The sequence below is a fragment of the Motacilla alba genome, chromosome 15, assembly GCF_015832195.1.
Source record: "Motacilla alba alba isolate MOTALB_02 chromosome 15, Motacilla_alba_V1.0_pri, whole genome shotgun sequence".
Classification (NCBI taxonomy): domain Eukaryota; kingdom Metazoa; phylum Chordata; class Aves; order Passeriformes; family Motacillidae; genus Motacilla; species Motacilla alba.
In genome coordinates this window covers 4,956,213-4,973,482 of record NC_052030.1, presented here as the reverse complement: position 1 = coordinate 4,973,482, position 17,270 = coordinate 4,956,213, and the positions used below count along the sequence as shown (strand labels likewise).

General features: G+C 41.1%; 1 long non-coding RNA gene across 1 annotated transcript in view; it reads right to left on the bottom strand.

Annotated features, from left to right (window-relative positions):
* Positions 1-16,921, bottom strand: part of LOC119707472 — a 46,800-nt gene extending 29,879 nt beyond the window's left edge. Inside the window, exon 1 of the long non-coding RNA XR_005258771.1 lies at positions 16,816-16,921. This is a non-coding gene — a long non-coding RNA (uncharacterized LOC119707472). The remainder of the gene's footprint in view (positions 1-16,815) is intronic.
* Positions 16,922-17,270: the final 349 nt, after the last annotated feature.

Sequence of the window (17,270 nt, the reverse complement as noted above, 5' to 3'; positions counted from 1 at the left end):
CTGGATTTCTCTAGTTGTTTACACAGCACCATGGCAAATCCAGGTACATTGATCCCAAACAGCAGATATTTTCTCTCTCTACTACTGCCTTTTACAGTCACCTATACCTCCGTTTCCAGTTCAAACTAGCCTCTTGTCCAGAAGATCAAAGATGCTCAGGTCAAACAACCTTCACCCTTTGTGATGGTTCTTCTGGGATCTCCTGAACTCCACAACCCTCCACATCATCAGAATCATAGGAAAACCAGATCTTATACCGATCTGTGGCTATGCACATGTTCTCATGGGCCAATTGGATACAAAAAGAGATGAAAACAAATTAATAGAAGGTTATAGCAGGCTCTGTGTGCCTGAGCCTGCAGTTACAGGAGTCCATACTGGGGGCATCACCACACTTGGATACTGACTTCGCTGTGCTACTTCCATGTAATCTTTAGCAATAAACTTGCCCTTTCTGAACATGTGTATACTGACATTCACTCCTGACTGCAGTACTTAATTTGTCAGGATTACCCCAGGCAAGAGGAGATCAGCCAGGATCACTGTGTAGAAAAGGCTTTTCATCATAGCAGCCTGACTAAAAAATGTTACGTATTTTGTCTACCAGAACATAATGCTGATGAGAAAGCATGCCAAATGTGGCAGCCTAGAACTACAAGCTGCCAGGGTAAAATGATAGTCATCTCTAAGGTTTAAGATTTGTCGGCTTCCCAAACCAAAGATTTCTATTCTGTGTTTGCCAAGGAAGCTCCTTGCACACTGCCATCATTATGGAATGATGTAAGTAAGGAAGCACTGAAAACATTCTGAATATTTTGTGAGAACACATTCAAAGAAAATATTCCTCAATACATTTGATTTCAAGCTGACCTGGGAGGCATTTTGCTCACCTTCTATTAACCACAGCCCTGAGTGTTGTCTTCTTTGTCACCTAGGAAAAACTGGAGGCCCGATGGCTTAGTCAGAACTGTTCCTATAGAACATTAGTACCCCCTGTGCTGTGGTAGATGGTAACAGTGGGAGGATAAGTGGTACCAGCTCAAGTAAAGGATGAACAAATCCACTTGTTGTATGGACAAAAGGTCTGCACTGAGCTGTCCCAGTGAGAGCTGTTTACAGTTTTCTGTAAATACAGAGAAGAGATACCTAGAGTGCAGGTAAAAGGAACATAGAATCCATACTGATAATCTGGACTGAAGTAGATGTTCCCATTTTAATAAGGGACCATTTTAAACAACAACAACAACAACAACAAAAACCCCAAAAAACAAACAAACAAAAATAATAGTAGCACTGTATAGGTCAAAATCTCTCTAGACCCCTTGGAAGAGTGAAGTTTTATTTAGCAAATGGTTTCAAAATACATGATTGAGTAGGAACAGAGGGATGGGGAGGTGGTAACTATGATACTATCCATTAGGGCAATGGTAATCAAAATCAGAAAATTATACCTAATATTTGCTAGTCTCTCATTTCTTAGAAGAGCCAAACACTACAGCACATGTTGTTAGAGATAATGGGGGTTTGATAACTAGGCTACTATATGAGATCGTAGATATTAGGGAATGTTAGACTAGCACAGTGTGGTTCAGCAAAAGGGCACTGAGTCAGGAAACTGCATTTACTGCTGGCTCTGCCACTGGAGTGTTTTGAGTAAATAATTTTGTCCCTACCTATGAAATGATAAGGACAAATGGGCTTTCTTTATAAGACATATATTGACATAAATGGATAAAAACGGTTCAAATGAAAGATAAACGTTATTGGATGGATGAGCCTGGACTTGGGGCATTACTGGAAGGTACAGTCTAGTTGGAACTGGGGATATGCTGAGCTGGATGTGGAAGTCTCATAAAAGTATCTTTCGCGACTATGTGGAGATAACAGCATCATAATTTTAATGTCCTGTCTGGATGGCTTTTATACAGCAATGTGCATCCTGTTTGGCAGAGCTTAGGATATCTTCATACAAATATTTTAAAGCCTAGCTGCTACCTATTTAACTACTTTAAAAGCAGTTTCAGTTTATATGAATTTTATCACATTGTCAGGGGTTGATCAGAAGTCAGTATCTGAGTGTTAGGATCAGAGGGAGAGAATGACCTTGCCAGATTTTCAACTTCTGGTTATTGGCAGTCCAAGTTATTTCTCCTGCTGCTCTGACAACCAATCTGTTTGTCTGGCAAGCAGTCATGAAACAGTTTATGTGGCCTGGCCCTGCTCACTGGCATTTTATCATCACTTGTAGCATTCATCTGCTGCTTGTGGAGATGGATCTCAAAAGAGAGATTTTGAGGGGTTTAATCAATTTGCTGAGGTCTGCCCATCAACAGTATCTTCATTTCCTGCCACTTCATAAAACAGGCTCAAGTTACAGTAACAGACTTGTTTTGGGTTATTCTAAATAACTCCACTAATCTGCTCCAAGTATAAACTCCAAGTGTACACTCATGTGGGATCCTGCTGCACAGACTATGGGGATTGATGGGAATCTTCATATCAGCCTTGATTCTTCATTGGTCAAACCTATCAAAATGTTACCCTTCACTTGACTAGAAGCAGGAATAAATGCCTCAATAAGTGGTAGCTAATCTCTTACCATGTAAATTGTTCATGGATTGGAAAAAGTAACAAAGCAGTTAAAAAACTAGTCTGAATCCTGTACTGAATGAATGCCATAAATTTTGCATTTAAGTAATTTCATCTAATATTTAACTAAGAACTAATGGGCGCTGCTCTCTTGTTTTCTTCTGAAAGAAATCAATTTCTTAGCTGTATGGCAGTATTGTATGAAAAAAGGATTACTGTGTACATAAAAATTTTCAGTATTTGTCTCTTACCTAGGCATTTCTGGTAGAGTTTAGCTTCTATGGAACAAAACTTTGCCTTGTTAAAATGTTAAAGTTTCAGGACTGTGAAGTAAACTTATACTAGCTGTAGCTTGGAGGGGTATCAAGGACTGGACTGGGGATGCTAAGGAAAGCTGAGCTGCATTAGGTACATTGATTGCCCATTTAATTTAAAATGGGTTTCTCAAACAACTTTCCCTGTTTGTTTATTGACACGATTTCCCTAAAAACTTTGTCTCACTGATACCCAGATCTACAATCCATTCATGCAAAGGACACCGGGTTAAAGGCATCTTCTGATGTGACAGCTAGAGGGTTTTTTAGAGAAAGTGGGGTTTATGTTTTTTTCCCTGTTATTTGGCAGGCGAATCATGAAAGCAGATAATCTAAACCTGCAGAATTACAAATGACAGTGGGGATTAGAGAGAGAAAAACTGCTCAGCATTGACCACCTTCAGTAAGAGTTGCTGTGCTGTCACAAAGTTGCTTGAGCTGGTCTTTAATTACTGTGAGGTAACAGACGATGTAAGAGCGCATGACCTAATAAGATTTTACGGGACGCAAAGTTTAGGTTTAAGTTTTTAACAGCAAGTGATTACAGAACTGAAATTCTCCACCTTATTTACATTTTAATTTCAAAGAAAAAGTATGTTCCTGTGTTCTTAACTTCTGTACCACAGTAAAATGGGTTTGCTTGTGCTTGAGCAAGTTTAATACATTTCAGCGCTGTCACTTTCTCAACTAATACATATAATTTTGGTTTTGAGTTTAGCCCACTTTTGACAGGCATTTAAAAGAGATGGCTCAATCGTGTCAGGAAAAAAAAAATCTTTCTTGGACCTGATATTTAACCAAAATGTTCTGCTTAAGTCAACCAATCATTTGTCTTGAATTATTGCTAGCTTTTCACAACATAACAAAAATGAATTGAACATTCTTTTCTGTTCATTTTTTCTATCTCCTTTTGTAATGATAACAAAGCTGAGGAGGCTGGGAACCTGGCTTGCTTAGAGAGAATGTGACAAGCACAAATGTGTGCTTTGGCACCAAGGTTCCTGGTCTTAAGGAAAACAGAAGTGTTAGAAAGCAGGAAATCCTGACCCTGGAAGAAAATTACTTTATGTACTTCTGAAAACTTGGGGCAAATTTAATTAGCTGGCACAAGGGGACAAAAAAAATATCACGTATGCTTTCAAAGTACTGTGCATGGTCAGGTGTTCTAAAAACACTGTCAAGAGTTACTGTGATTAATCAATATTGTTGTGCCACTTGCATGAAAATGCATTATCTGGCAAATGAATGATGACTTCAGGCAGACCAGCCTAATTAGACAGGATATCTGTTTATGCAGCCATCTACTTTATACCATAATAATAAACAGTAATAATAAATAATAGGTGAAAATGGATTCTAAGAACCTGATCAAATATGCATTTAGTTGAACACACTCTTTCCACTGGCTTCATTGGCTTGAACCATTGTTCATGCTGGAATGTTGAAGAGTATTGAAATGAAAAAATTTTCTAAAAAAGATAGGACTTTGTCATTGGAGAGGATGTTGACATCCAACACACAGAAATCCTAAAACTCTGCAAGGCACTAAGTGTGGTTAATACCCTCTTCCTTTCATTATGTGTCTAGTTTAAATTGCTGTGGCTCTGACTCACTGAAGCCCTTAGCCCTGTGTTTGACTGCCGGAAAACTCCTAATATACACAACAGGTCAAATTAGGTATACGCTAAAACGCTTTTGGAGGTTCAAATTAGGAAGCTCAAAATTCATTACATTATCAGACTTCTAAATGCAAAGCGATACTACAAAATTAGGTAATTTTCTATATATTTTTTTTCCAAACAAATATCATGGAAGAAGAACATGAAAAATCAAGTACTCAGTTTGGGAAACAAATCAAGACTGTTCGTGTACAACTAAACTCTAATAGTGTACGCAGCCCCAGCCGTGTGTATGACAAAGGAGAGGCCAGACACAGGCATTATGTGCTGGGTCTTTTTCTACTCTTTCTGCCACTCCTAGTTCAAGCAAATATTTTTAAAAAAGAATAAGAAAAACTCAAGGGAAGTTTGGACTGGATTAAGAACTCAGAAGAAAAATGGGCAAGGAAATCAGAACAAAGTGAAGCTCACAACCTTAGTGAAGACAGTTGATACAACTCTTTTTGTAACTGAATGATTTGGATTTTGCAGCAGTCTGATTCCCTCTGATAGAATGATCAGTAATCTTTCCTCAGTCACTGTCTATAAAATAATAAAACCTACTTTCTCCTGATTTAGATATTCAGATGTTACACTGTGTCTTGGCATATTACTATGAAAACCTTCCAAGAAAATTATTGCAGCAATTTTCTTGGTCCAAGAGCAAACTGCATGCTCAGATCTGGTTTGATTTTTTTATTCTTTTCTTTAAAGCAGTATGGATAAAGAAAGATTGATGATTCTGATTGGGTTCATAATAACAACAGCCAGCCCTTCACAAAACTCTCAAGGCTTATCTTGAGAGAAATCTCAGCATCCACACAATAGTTGGTGCTCCCACTCCTGCTTTTATCAAATGTCTGAAATTTTAGCTCCTACTGATCTGAGTCATTTAATCACTGCCATGAAATGGACATAAGAATCAGTCAAATATGCAATTTATTTCTCCACAAAATTCCTAAAAAGACTTGTAATTTAGTTGGACTGGAAATGTGGGAATGGACAAGGTCAACAGGAAGAAACAGGAAAGGAAAAAAGTAAAGAAAAGGTTATAGCTGCAACATTTTGTGAAAAGATGTTGTTTTTGTTGCTAGCACAGTAAGAGGCATGATGTGATAGCAGGTTTATTCATTTTTAATTATGGACATGGCTTTATCTGCAAGTCTTCCTCCCCCTCCACTATAACTGCCCCCCTCCTTTTTCCTCCCATCCCCTGGGGCAGCACTGTGGTGGGGCTCAATCACTCTTTTATTAGTTGTGATATACTGTGGCTAATTCCCTTAATCTGGACCTTGCTTTCCTATAAAGCCCAGACCTCAGGTATTGAATTTCCCAGATCAAAGTGCAACCAGTGTGGGACACAGCAATCTCCACTAAACAGGGGAGCTTGGGAAAGCTCGTAAATGGAGTCAAAGAAATACACACACACAACACACTCACAAGATGGTGCAATCAATTGGTAGAACAATCACGTGTGAAATATTACTGGCTCCTTAAAGTGCTGGTTCTGGGATTTACTGCAGTGTATTAATCTGCTATGCTTAATGCATTGACCTTTCACCCCCAGCAATTCAGTAGACAGGGCTTGAATTGCCAGGAGCTGATTCAATGGATTAGGAGCAGAAAGACCCCACCACACTCAAGTGCCATGGCAGCCCTAAAGCATACCACCAGTAACTTCTCCATCTTTCCTAACAGATACTGCCAGACAATGCGGCTACCACAGAAAGGACTGTATTGACAGCAGAATTTCTGGAAGGGGAGATAGTGGAAATAAGGCTTGTGTTTATTGTTATAAAACAATAGAGAAGGGCAGTCTTGTGACTGAGTCACAAGACAGGGATTTAGAAGAATTGGTTATATTCCGTGCAGTCATTCTCTCCTTGTGTGCGACCTTAGGCAAGACAATTCACTTCTTAGGATCGTGTCTTTCCTATCTGTAAATCTGGGATATTGGAACTTCTCTGATTTTCTCAAGGGCAGGCTTTGCTGACTGACATTTGGAAGGCCCTTTAGAATCACAGGATTAAAGGTGTTATGTGATATGGTCATGCAAAATAGCATGGTACTCTGTACATTAAATTTCCATCTGGATGGAGAAGAGAATGAAGAGAACCTCCCTTCATATGTAGACCAGGAAACTCAATCATTAATCTAACAGTTTTCTCTTCAGAGTGCTGTGTTGAACCAAAAAGTTAACTCAGATCTAAAAATCAGTGCTATGCAGACTTGAGAAAATGTGTAGAAATAAATGAGATGGAGAGCAATGCATATCTACAATTGTGAGATAATCATATGTCCTTCTCCTGCTTCCTTGGTCATTCAAAATCTCAACATTTCATGTACAGAAAACCCTTTGGAATTCAATTTCCGACATTAACTCTTCAATGTCAACTTTATTCCATATAATTAAACAAACAGTGCAACTGAATTTGAGAGGAGTGTCCAAAAACCCTCATAAAGGAGATTATTCTAAGTAATTGCTATCAAATGCCATTAAATTCTGAATAGCTTTAAGCCCCCTCCACCCACCTGCACAGGCACTCTCATTTAGGATTAAAGGGACCTTTATTTGATTTGTTTTACTTCAATACAAAATAAATTGGGTTGACCTGAATTAAGGCCTCTTTGATACTCAGGAAGAGTGTCTACACAGGGATTTACTATGCTTTAATTGGTCCACTTCAGAAGTTAATTTGGATTTTTTTTTTCCCAACATGCTCCAAAGCTACCCCAGAGTACATGTGTCATATTTATAAAATGGCAGAGAAATTCAAGCACAGGGCTCTGTCAATCTACATTCAGAATTTACCATTTCAATAAGCATATTGGCACTGCAGAGTAGCCCTCAAAATTGGAATATACTTAAATGATAAATGGTGAGATTCACCTCACCGAACTTTGGTTGTCCAAAGTGAGGTCTCTAAGTTTGTTACATGTCCTAACTCCACAGAAAGATGTGCAAACCTAGACGATGACAAAGCCATCGTGGTAGGCATCTCTGAGGCTGCTGTTACAGGGCTGCTGTAGAACATAAGGGGAGGTTGTCCCCAAAAGTTCACCTCATATTCCCTTGTCTTTAGCTGCATGTTTCCCCATGTTTCATGCGCCAGCAAGCATTCACACAGCTGCGGAACAAATCAAGTCAGGAAACTGATCCAACCCAAACCAACTTTGAACAATACCAACAACGAGAAGAGAGAGAAAAATTAGTTATGCATCCTGACTTAGGCTGGCTTAATTTTGATTGTGCGACTGTATCCGAAAAAAAAGCAGGATGAATTCTTCTCCAGAGATATTTCTTTCAGTCTACCAATTATATGAGCTTTTCAAGTTAATTTATAGCAAACACCTAACTGAAGACAATTGAGGAGAAAGAAACTTAGCCCCGAGAAATCGTGCCAGCTCCTACAAATGGAAGTACGTCTGAGTTTCTGAGCAATATTTATACCTCAGAACTTGTGGTTAAGTGTCTTTCCTTCAATTTTTCACAGCAAACATTGAAAAGACAGTTGAAAACTCTTTAAGTGCAGAATTAATAGTACCTTAAAAGGGCCTGGTTTTCTGAAAATGCTGGCAGCCAGTCCTGTGAAAACCATCACTCATGTAGGGCGTTCAGAACTGCTAACCAGTTTTGAGACTCCTGGCCCTATCTAATGAGTTCACATAAATTAACTTTAAAATAAATCAATACATATATATTTTAATCCAGCCATGTGCACATCAAGAAATAATGTGCGGCACTGCTGATCCTGTTACATGTGGATCAGACAACACATCATGCGTTTCAAGAGTATCTTGACTCGTGGTCAGAAGGCCTGAGTGCTCAACTGGAACAGCCTGGAAACCAGAACCCCTGAAATCACAACACAAGGACTCAGGAGTAGCAAAGGGCAGAAGAGATGAATAGTATAAGAGTAGAGACTGGATCTGAGGGAAAGGAACGTCACAGGGCCAAAAAGGACAGTTGGGACATTTCTTTGCCCTGGTGGGTTTGTGGGCCTGCTGCTCACTGCCTGACATCAGCCACTTGGAATGCCAGTAATATAACACCCCTGTGACACTCGTGCTCCTGCCGTACAGTTTTATTGCCCTGCTTCCACTCTCTCTGGTTTATATCGGATTGTGTTTTCCAAAGACAGGCAATAAAGAAGGGAGGAGGGGAAGGGGGATTTATAGCCTGCTAAACTAAACTTCCCTGGGCTTGCTGTCCTCTGTCACAGCCCTCCTCTTGCTGCCCTGACTGGTCTGGAGGAACAGTGCTTACAGCAAGGTCTCAGGGTGTGAAGGACGAGGCTTGTCAGAGACTACTTGGGTTCTCTTCTTGGGAGGTCAGGGAGCACACCCCGGTCACCCAGCAGCTCTGCTCCCTCAGTGTCCCAGGCACTGTGCCCTGCTGCCATGGAAAAGCATGGTGGCGGAGTCATACGATAATAATCTCGACTCACATACTTACAGTTTGCCACACAAGTCTCTCACTGCTTGCGGAAGGATTGTGGAACAGCTAAAGGCTTGCAAAAGTCTGCCTCAATGGAGATCTTTGGCACTTCTGCTTCTGAGAAATGATTGCCAAGGTCACTATCTCAGCTGATTTGAGCTGAGGATATGCAGCTGAAAACTGCAACTACAGTTTTCTGGAAGAGGGAGCTAAAATCCTGAAAGGCTGCCATTTAGACATACCTGCTTTGTGACAGGCACAATAATAGCACCATATGATTATGGCATTCTCTGTAAACATGGGAGGTGGGACAGAGGATAGGGAGTTGGATTTGGGACACGGAGAACCATTTCTACACAGCAAATAAGTGGTGAAACGCTCACAAAAGGCACAAGTATCTAAAAAAAAAATTCAACTGACACAAAAATTCCACTTAGTGGAACACTCAAACTCCTGTGCTATTCAGAGTTCTTAAAACATCCAGTCTTTGTCAGTATTTCCTGGGAGACGGGATAGATAGACAGCATTCCTTCCTACTGGATTTTCAGTGTGACATGGTATAGGACAGAGAGAATGAGAGCAAAGTAACTTCGTGACTCAAGTCACTGCATTCAGGTAACTGTAGCAGATGGGTGGGGAGGTGGACAAACACCAGTAAAATGCAAGAACATGCACCATGTAAACAGTGAAATTACAGTGTGCTCTGCTGTGATAAAACTGTCAAGTGTCTCTGAACTGCCTGTCATCGACAGAAATTTTAAACCAGCTCTTACTAGTGTGATCTCACAGTGCCAGATGCCGTCCTCTGCTCTCTCCATCACTGCTTCCTGCTCACCTCCACCTCTGGCAGCTGCCCCAGCCATGGCGGGCAAGGGGAGCACACCACGCAGTGGAAGGGATTGCCTCAGCTTCTCTGGGGAGTAGAACAAGTAGGATGGGATGAAATGCAGAATGATAAGTGCAGTCCGCAAGGGACTTGATGTTCAAACTATGATGTTCAAATTGTTTTAAGACAGCACTGAACAAAGAACAAGAGAAAATACTGCATTGTGAGGAAGAAATCAGCAGAGATGAGTGGTATAATGGGACTTCTGAATGTACCACTTCTCTGAAAGGCTGCCTGTCACAGCTTCTCAGCCCAGTTCAGCTGCACACCCCGGATGTGCCAAATGATACCAATCAAAAACCACCCACCATTTAGGTTAGCAAGTGGGTTTTTTACACTTGTTGTCTTTCTTTTTTAATTTCCTCTCATAAACCAAAATGGTGTTGCGCTCCATAGTGCATCATGTAAAAAAGAAAAAGGGAATCTGTGTTGGACACTGGTCACATCTCCCATTGTACTTGTAAGCTAAGCCTGGTTTTTCTCACAAAAAGCAGAAAGATGGTTCCAACTTCATGAGCTTTTAATTTCCTTTTTGGTTTTTTACAGAGGTAGCAACTCCTGTAAATGGTTTCCCTATAGGTCTTAAGGGTAAAACACTACTCAGGGCAGGTTCTTGTGTTTTTATGCTTTGTTATTATCTGTTTATCTGTTGTAAGAAGAAAAAAAAAAAACCAAAAAAACATAACGGGTCAGAGGGGAAGGTAAACCTGATGTTTAGAAAGCATCCACTACATTCAGAGAGAAATCCCTCATCTCTTCCCTGGCTGTGGGGACAAGACCTTTTGTACATTGCGCACTCATAATTCATTTACATCTCTACTCCTTATGCTTTGTATGTTTTTAGAAAGTAGAACTTGATCAATATTAATAATAATAACATTCCAATTATTATTTAAATAAAATTCCAGCTTCACAAAGTCTCAGGGAATGCAACCATGCTATTCTCTGTGGTGCATCACACAGATGTGCAAGGCTTGAAGTGGCAGCCAAAATTCTCAAAAACTCAGTGAAACACAAGCTAAGTATTAAAATAGGGTTTGCCTTTTGCTGCAATGATTGGGCATATTAAATGCAAAAGCGTCTCTAGACAGTATTGCAGATTGATAAGCAAAGACCACATTAGAATAATTAAATCAAACTTCTTTAAAAAGAGAACCAGCATAAACTGGCTAAGGACTCATTTTCACCTGTTAGTTCCTGGAAGATCAACTGCTTTGGACACTTCTAAATAAACTGGCATTACTCATCCGTAACACATCTATTCATACTTTCTTAAATTCTCCCTGTTCAGAGCAAGAGATAAAGGCACCATTTACACTCCAGTATTTCAGATTAGGTCTAAGTGGGAGTTATATTTGCTCTCCTTCACTGATGTTCTACTTGGGAATTAATTTTGCTGTTTGTGAGTGAGAATGCAAGTATTCTTGTGGGGTTTTCTTTCCACAGGGAAGTTTCACATTAAACTTTGTCTATATTCTGAAATATTTAACACAACCCTCTGCAAAGACTCCTGACAAAACCAGTGCTCATTAAACAGTTACAGAACCTCAACTTATCTTGAACGCTGCCATGGTTTCCAGTCCAGCAATACACAAGTTAGAGCAGTATTTCCCATCAGGTTTTCAGTATGTTAATCTGATATAAACATCTCTCCCACCTTCATGCTTTTATTTCCTGCTTGCCCTGCATAGTATTTAATGCGTTTACCAATTGCTTCGTCTGAAGTATTTCTAGTGAAATAAAAACAAATCCTGGACTCCTTCCTTCTCTATTTCTACTGCTTATTAACCCAAGGTGATTTAGGACGTCCTTGAGCCCTACAGCAATTGAAATTTATTTTGGGAGCTGTGTGCCTAGGGACATGTGGAAGAGGTTATTTATTCCAAAGAGCCATCCAGCAGTGATTATGTCACCAACAAAACATGGTATCAGCTCAGTTGGTTTGGTACCAAATCACTGCCTTGAGTTTCCTATACGTGGTGGCACCTGCTGATATATAGGGTGCCTGTACTTAACTGGCACATAGATTACTTATTTTGTTATAAATGCTTAAAATTAGCTTTTGGACTCTTTATTTTTGGCCTTCTTGAAACCCCTGGTCATGAACTTTTGCAGCAGACAAAGATCTATTGTAAAGAAGTTCCATCCCAATCTAAAGTGAAATGCATCTCAGTCATGGCAGGGTGAACTCCCAGGCAGCTCTTTGACTGCTTCCTTTGCATATAAAACAACAGATGGCAGATTTGTGAATAAAGTGATCTTAAATGAGGATACTTTTCTGTAGACTACTATGCAGATGTAGTTGAGTTTGAAGAAATTCTGCTATAGGTAGCTCATCTTATTTTCAGTGCTGCTTCTAAAATTCCTGGCTTCCTCCTGAGACTAGCAGTATTCCTATTTTGCCCTTGGTTGTAGGCAACATATACTGGTAAAAACTATTCAGGGTGATGAGTAGACACAGTCCCTTCACTGGGTTTTTTCAACTAGTTATAATTTGGCTGCTCCAAAATCAAAACAGTGGAGTGCCAGACTTACTTTATGGAACACAGAGTCAGAGAAAACAGGCCAGAGTCAGAGAAAACAGGCCAGAAAGGAAGCCTAACAAATCTCCTAAGCCATCCCTCCCCTGGGACAGCTACACTTGCAGTCTTCCTCAATGAGGAGTGAAGGATTGGGATCGGATGGGATGCTTTTTACCAGCTGAACTACAGGTTACCTACACAATCTTTAGGAAATTATTCATCACAGCATAAGCAAAGCCGTATGACCCCTCTGGTTTTCATACAGGTATTGAGCTTAAGCACTGTTGATAAAATGCTGTAGGGCCATGCACTGCTGGATTGAAATGCATATAAAGGTGTCCAAAGTGTTTTTTTCTCATGGTTTTGACTCTCTTAGCATCTGATTCTTAAATACCCAAGGGAAAATTCTGTCCAAGTACTGAATTAGGCTCTTTATAGTACTGAGCCACTGGTAAGTGGATTGTGACATTCTGAAATTCCAGATGCTTTACTACCTGTAAGTGTTAGTGTGCAATATTGCTTGTTGCAAATAGCTCAGAACCAGGCCACTGTGAATACCCCACCTGCAAATTCACCCCAAGTGAGCCAGTTACAGGACTCAGGTGACAAAAATACTGTACACCCACTGGCGACTGAACAGCACATTCCAAGTATGCCATGAACAACTGCTCATTCAATGTGTGCTTTCTGCAGATACTCAGATGTTAAATTCTCCCTTATCCAGGTACACTGCTACATACAATGAACATTTGCTGGCCCACAGAGATTCCTGCTATGATTAAGTCCATAACTCTTTCAAGATTATAGGATATGTTCATAAAAATACTACTCAACCCTTAGCTATAACAAGTACAGGAGTGGGGTTCTGTGCTAGAGAAGTGGTCAGAGTATTATTGGGACATAATGGGAGTAACAGGTGTGAAACAGTTATTTGCTACCTGGAACTTGGGAGGGACAGAAGATAAGTGTAAAAAGGGATCACACCTCCAGTGTAAGGGTGAGTGGGTCACTTGGTGCTGTTGTCTCAACAAGTCCAGTCCGCACTGAGTGAGGACCCACACACCTTTGACACCTTTCTTGCATGATGTCCTGAACTCGTGATTCTATTTTAATTTACACCCAACTGTCCTCTAGATCTCCTTCCCTAGGATGATACAGGTAGTCACTGCTGTCAGTCATTCTAAGCAAACACATTCTTTTAACATGATCTTTCCCACACTTTCCCATGGAAGCTTTTTCTTCCCCCTCAAAATGCATTGTTTCCTACCAATTCCTCTTCTCCATTCCCTTAACTTCAAGCAAACAAAGCAGATTGAGTCTCACGGAATAGGACAATGTCACTTCCAGGGAAGAATAAGGCTCTCACGTTCCTCTCCTACTTCAATAATTCTATTTAAAGATCTTTTTCTATTCCTATGCCAATTTCTCATCTGTTATTTCTTTGCTCTTGTTAATTTCTTATTCCCATCATGGATCAGAACCTTTCCTATATCTGCTACAGACTTCTTAAGGTGTCCATGTACAGTTAAAGGGTCCTATTAACAACAGAGATTGTTTGTATGACCTAATTAGGTCTCCACAGAGACAGCCTTAATAGGCCCTTTTGGTTTTTTTGGATTGTCTGCAAAGTAATAGCGCAATGGCAGTGTTCATTTTGCTTGGCTGTATCAGGCCATATATCACATCCTTTTCCTTCCAGTCCTTCAAATAAGCTTGTCTCATTCTTATTTTGGTTTCAAATTATAGATTATAAATTTCACTTCTCTCCACTTTTCCCTATAATTTGACCCCCAGCTGTTGAAACTACTTCGAGTGATTCCCCCTGCCCACCATCCACCCCACAGTTTCATATGAAAGACAGCCCTGGCTTTAGGAATAAATGACGTCCCTTGGACCAGCTGTGCCTAATAAAAATCCAAACGCCAACTCTCACTTCCCTTCCTCAAAAGGGTAAAACCGATTTGAGAGTGCTGATGATAAGATGCATGGGAATACAAAATCTGCCTCAGTCAATAGACCAAAGCCACGCACTGTGACATCATTGTATCCAAAAGAAACTATTCTGTCAGTTCCTCCACTGCCCCATAACTACACGTTATTGCACTTGTCCTAGAGACGGGATCTTTTTTCATTTAATTTAGCCTTGTTTAGTCTGGCAAGAGTTATTTTCATTCCTGAAGTGCCATAGCAAATACTAGAAAATACCAGTTGCCCTCTAGGGTCCATTAGAATCAGTTCATGTTGTGAAAAACACTCCCTAGAACTGGATGGCCACGTGAAGCAGTTTTCCAGTAACCCTCTGGAATGCCTAACTGGGAAAACAAGGTGGCTTTCAGCTGGCAGTGAGCCTGCAGCACCTGCTGTGCACAGCCAGGGCTGGGAGGTGGCAGGAGCTGACACTGCTCACTCTTACCTGAGTGTCCTGGCAGGCAGACCAAAGGTTATCTGCACGTGGCTGCGTGACAAAACACAGCTGTACCAGAGCACACTTCAAACCACTCCACTGCCTGGGCAGTGAACATTCAAAACATCTTCTGTTTCCCTGTCTTTTCCTCTCATCAGCCAAAGCAGGTATTTCTGTAATACTTCACGCTGAGGCAAAAACAATTACTTGATTTTTTTCCCTATTTCCTACTGGAGATTCATTCTGTTCAGTACTCCCAAATATCTCTAAAAATCTGCATCCTTCCTTCTCTTCACCCTTTTCTGTACTTACTTTGATAGTTGGGGATATTTCCATAGACCTGTTTGATTGAGAACATTTTATGGAACTCTGACAGATAATATTTTAATGAGATTTCTGGTATATCTGGGTATCAGGTAATTTCAATATACCACTCTCTGGTTTTTAGTTCCATTTCATCCTTCAGATCCTAAATGAAACCAGCAGATACAGGACACCTAGAAATGATCTGAGAAAAACAGTCTGGAATCTTTTTCACAGTTCAGTGTGTTATCTATGGAATAAGGAGATTTAAATGCAAATTTAATGCTTTTGCTACTACTGTAGAGTGTGAAAATGTTCATAATCAAAAGAAATAAATATATCAATGCTATATTCAAATTCTGAATCAAGGCTGCTCTTGCCCATTCCTTCATTTTATTAGGAACCTGATTCTGCTGATATAACCCTTCTCTGCCACTGAAAATTGAACAGTTTCAATGATCTCGTGAGTCAGCTACGTATGACCTTCCAGAAAGTTCTGAAGAGCTTATAGAACTGAACACTTAATTACTCACAGGTGTAAGCAATCTAGGCAAGGCAGCTGGGAAACCCCGGCTTTCTCACAGCTCCCATGGTTCACAGAGCAATTCCCCAAAATCCTATCCCAACTGATGAGAACATCAGTTTAGTTTTGTCCTGAAACTGCTGCCTACTGAGTATTTTGTACAATGAATTTACCACTGGCTGTAATAACAGGGCCTCTGTGAGTTTCATTGGAAGCGAGTTCAACTGTCTAAACAGGTCTTATCATTAAGAAATATTTCTGGTGCTCAGCTAAAATGCAGTAATATCCAATCAGAAGGGCAGCCTTGCTTTAGGATGGCTGATCAATGACGGTAAGTTGATTAAATACAGAGTTTAGAGAGAAACACAGGAGAACAAACTTCACAACAAGAAGAACCCCAGGGAGAATTTTCTGATTTTCAGGAAACTGCCTCAATTACCTTCTGTATTTTTGCTTTATTTCAACAAACACGACGGTATAGAGTAAACACTGATTTTGATTCATAGAATAGTCCGAGTTGGAAGGTACCCACAAGGATCATTCAGTCCAGCTCTTAAATATATATGGCCCGTACAGGGATAGAACCTACAACCTTGATGTTACTAGCACCAAGCTGTAACAAAGAGTGAAACTAATTTTATTGGGAATCATCTAGATTCTTGTTACTTGCCTCAGTTTCGGCCTTTAGTATCATCTGAATGTATCAATCTTGCTAGCGCCAGTGTGGACCAGGAGACGGGGAAAGATCACTCAAGCCCTCACAATGGGAGAAGAAACCAAGGCATTTTCTGTCTATTTTCTGGTGACAAATTTATTTAGTTAAATAAATTTATTTTATTTGACTCAATGCCACGGGCGAGTTTAACAGAATGCCACAAAGCTGAGTTTGGAAAATAATCATCACCCTCACCTCCTACCTGAGGGTAGCCCACATTCTCCTTTTACAGGGTCCCAATACTGTGAGGTGAAGCCTTGGCACAGGATGCCCAGAGATTGTGGCTGCCCCATCCATGGAAGTGCCCAAAGCCAGGCTGGAAGTGGCTTGGAGCAATCTGGGATAGTAGAAGGAGTCTCTGCCCATGGCAGGGCTTAGGACGAGATGAAACTTACAGATCCCTTCCAACCCAAACCATTCTGTGAGTCTCTAACATCCGAGAGGATCTCTTCCTCAAACCTACCTGGGATGTCCCTGGCGCTGGAATGCGCTCCTATCAGGACACGGGTGACCGCTGCGGCGGCGCCGGACCCGGGCGGGCAGGGCGATGGCGGCCCGAGCCGCGGAGGTGCACGGGGCGCGGTGACGCAGCGCCGCGGCTCGAGCGCGCAGAGCATGAGGCGCGGAGGGGTACGCGGCGCGGTGATGCGCCCCGGAGCTCGAGCGCGCGAGGCCGCTGGCGGCCGGGCGAGGCTGAGGGTAAAGAAGCGACCTCAGGCGCAGCAAGCGCGGCTTGCACAGGTTCACGGGATAGTCAGGGTTGGAGGGCATCTCTGTAGATCACCAGTCACACTCCCCTGCAAGGTAGGGTCACCTGATGCAGGTGACAAAGGAACGTGTCCAAGTGGGTTTGGAATGTCTCCGGAGAGGGAGACTTCAGGTGTTCCAGCTCTGCCACACCCGCCATGAAAAGAAGTT